Raw genomic sequence first — 4,249 nt, forward strand, 5'->3', positions numbered from 1 at the left:
TTTCACAGCCTTTATAGCTGGCTGGGTGGTTACCGTTACAGTTGAAGCATTTAACTTTTTCTATTTTTCCTGAATATGGGCAGTGTGCAGTTAAGTGATTTTTTGCGCACTTGACGCAGGCTGGGCTTCTGTTGCAATAGTTTTTAGTGTGTCCGTATTGTTGACAGACACCGCATGCATTGAGGTATATCTTTTTTGTGTCGTGGTGGTTCGACTGTTACTATTGTGTTTAGTATTTGTTTGATATCATATATTTCCTTGTTATTGTTTCTGGGTTCAAGTTCAATTAAGAATAGTGGTAGTGGTTGCTTTGTGTCGAATCTTGTTATATTGTTTATTGTTCTTGTTTGATGTCCAATTTTAGCTAACTCATCGCTTAGTTTATGTATGTTGGTTTTAGGATGCAATCCTCTTATGACTATTTTATAGCTCCTTTCAGTTTTAAGCTGATACGTGTGGTAGATAGCATTTTTTTCTTTTAATGCTTTTATAACTTTCCTAAATGTTTCTGGTGTGTTTGTTTGTATTTTTACTTGATCCAATTTTGTTTGCTTTATTGTGTAGTTGTTTTTCTCATCTAGATTATTTAGTAGATCAATGAGCGGGTCTATTATTTGGGCCTCAACAAAGATAGGTGGTGGTTTTGTAATATGGTTTGTTTGGATAGTGGTTTTACTTACGGGGTCAGCGTCTATTTCTTCAGTTAGTGAGTTGAAGGAGTTACTTAGTGGTAATTCTTGCAGCCATCGCTGCTTTTCTGTGACTGGGTTTCCTATGGCACTTGTGTCTGTGGTTGTTTTACGTTTTTTGCTAGCCTTCACTGGCTTCCAGCTTTCATCCTGGTAGTATCTTTCATGTTCTGAATTGCTATCTTCCTGTCCCCGATGCTCTTTTGTTTCTTCTGTCTCCATGTTAGTTTGTTTGGTTTTTATATAATATGTTTCTCCTTTTGTTGTTATGTTTATAGTTGGTATCTGCATTGTTATTTTATTTCCTCCTCACTATCACTTTGCAGCACTATTACTTTGGAGCACTTTTTCACTATTCACTTATACCTGGAGAGCACGACCGTCTAGACACGTCCGTCCTCCTCGGCTGTCCGAGCAGGAGTGGGTTCCACAAATGGCGCTTCAAAATTAATGAAAAAAAATCCACACATGTAACCTTCACGCTGCGAAAACAAACCTGCTCACAGGTCTCCATTAACAATATAACAGTTCCCAACGAGGACACAGTCAGATACCTGTGCATGACTCTGGACAGAAGATTAACCTGGCCCGAGATCTGTGACGGTGGGTCTCGAGGTGGCACAACTGGTCGTCGAACGTAGCCACGGTCACGGAATGAACGTTTTTACCTAACAGAGAAGTGCCAATATTGGGGGACACACGTTGTATTAACAATCAAACCCCAGGCAGGAGCAATGTCAGCTCTACGCGGGTCTGCCTCGCAACGGCGGCTGGAATTTTGTTGATATCCCCGGGCAATATGCAACGAACAAACGCTATCGTAAGGAGAGGATAATTCCCATCAGTATATTATTCTTGCGATCGCCTTGGAGAGTTTGATACGTCGTCTTTACGTGGATTATTATACCGAGCGTGGCAGAAAACGTTGCTTTGAGTTATCCCGTTGACCGTGGATTCGTTATTGGACCTAAGAACATTGTCACTAACATCTCGAGTGTTTAATCACCATGTTATTGTCAAACTTTGTAAAAATCAATATTCATACCAGTAAATTTAATCTCTATTGTTGTTACGCCACGAGGCTTACCACAGGCTGTATTTTCTACCCGCCGCTCGCGGCCCTACAATGTCGCAGTCAGATCGTCTTATCTGACCGCCGGATCATACATCGACGAGCGCATAGCTGTCGCCAAGCAGAGTTCTCGAAACGTCGAATTTTGTCCGTTACATTTTCCACGCAAGAACAGACATACGTGATCATAGGCGCGAACGGTGGCGTGACCTAAGTATAGTGGGGGTCGTCTTAAAAATGAGACAAAGAAATCATCTAAAGTCAGTCTGTTCCTTGTGACACGTCGAACGTTACACATTGAATCGAATCTAGCACATAACGTCTGTCTCAAGCTGCGAAGTGCGATAGGTCTCGTTATAAGCAAACCGCTAAACAAACCTTGATTGTTATCTTTTTCGTTTTTAATTGTTGATCTTTGACTGAACTTGTTGTTTCGTTATTTTTATTAAACTTTTATCAACCAACCCAGTATAGTTGTTCGTATACACTCAAACCTAACCACCTCTATTCTCGTAATAGAAATAGGGGATCAATCAGTTCGTGGCGTCGATTGTTTAATCGTAACGAGAATTTACGACTCTCGTTGACGCGTTATCTAGCGATCGCGTCTCTCCGCGAACGGTTGAAACATTTGGTCCTTCGAGCCGGATTCAGTGTCAAGTGAAAAGTGCACGCCAGTGACACCCACTACCATACAGTGCCACGTGAACCCAACACAACCAGCAGCGGAAGCGTTACTACCTCAGCGAGGTCAGTAACGTAAAGGGTCGTCACCTTTGAAGGGGTATAATTCGGTGGTTGAAACGCAAACACACAGCCTCCTGCCGCAAAGTGGATAATCGCCAACAGAAGTAAGTTCAAACGATCTCACTCTCAATTACATAACAAATAATGGCAACCGGAAACGAACTCGCCACCTTGCGTCCACGCCGGGGCTACTATATCGCCCAGTTTACACGCTTCGCAAAAAAACTGGACGACATCGGACAATCAGGCTGTCCGGAAGAGATCGACTTGATACAAATTAAGGATTGTCTAGAAATCTACGAGACGGAACTCCGTGCCATACAAAACCAGATCGTAGCTATAGACGAGGGAGAGATCGCGCGCGGCATTGAACTAGCGGAAGAATACGAAAAACTACAACACCGAATAACTAAACAATTGATCAATATACGACGAAGTACGCCGTCACAATCGACAAGCGGCCAATCAGCCGCCGGTCGCGAGTCTGCTTCGCTTAAACTACCGGAGGTTCGGATACCTACATTTGATGGCGCCCTCGAGGATTGGCAGTCATTTTACGATTCCTTCTCGTCAACGATAGATCAAAATGAGCATTTAACACCGGTTCAGAAATTTTATCATCTCCGATCAGCCCTGACTGGATGGGCCGCGCGAAGCATACAGTCATTAGCCATCACCGAGTCGAATTACGCAATCGCCATTGACGTTCTTAAGGAAAAATTCGACTGCCACCGTCAAATCTGCATGCGTCACTGGGACTTGATTTTCGACTATCCGAAAATAACTAAAGAAACACCCGAAGCTATAGACGATCTTATCGAGACAGTCAAGGTAAATCTCCAAGCGTTAGAAAAACTCGGGGACCCAGTCACTTCAAACGTCGTTCTCTTAAAGCTTTTCACGTCGAAGCTACCCTCAGCCATCATTCGCAAATGGCAACGTACACTACCGGACAAGAAACTGCCGTCATACACGCACTTGGTAGATTTTCTGAAAACACGGACGAATGGCGATAGAACGTGTTCAGCATCAACAGTCAAAAAAAGGGCGTCCGATCAACATGACCGTCGGCGACCGAACGCGCTGCGAAGTTATACATTCATAACTACACATAATACGTTGGTTTGTCCGAACTGCCACGGACAACACGAATTATGGAATTGTCATGTCTTGAAAGCGAAGTCGCCCAAAGAACGCCTGGAAATCGCCAAAAGGGCGTCGCTCTGTACCAATTGTTTAGGCAAGGGACACGCTCTTACTCAATGCTCCGCGGGGTCATGTCGCATCTGTAGACAGCGACACCACACGTATCTGCATCAAGACCATGGGCATAGCATACCACGAACACGTGTCAACCGAACATCGAGCAGTCGATCGTCGAGCGACCGATCATTCAACGGTCGATTTTCGCCTAGTTCACCGACCCCGCGTTCCTCACATCGTTCGAGACGCACATCCTCGTCTCCCCGAACGTCTCCTCGAGCATCGCCCCGAGCGTCTCACCGAGCGTCTCCCCGAACGTCTCCGCGAACATCTCCGAAACGCGAATCTCGGTTGAAACAATTGTACAACAACAATGGCTAGTCCGAATGAAGATTCGTTACACGCCCTTGAACCGAACGTTAACCCGACATATACTATAAACAAAAACAAAATATCTTCAAAACAGGTTAGATTTTATGTTGAATTTAAACGACCGGCAAGGACAGGGAAAATGTTTCATTGCTTAACGCATTATCAA

This window comes from Bombus terrestris, chromosome 17 (genome assembly GCF_910591885.1).
Source record: "Bombus terrestris chromosome 17, iyBomTerr1.2, whole genome shotgun sequence".
Lineage (NCBI taxonomy): Eukaryota > Metazoa > Arthropoda > Insecta > Hymenoptera > Apidae > Bombus > Bombus terrestris.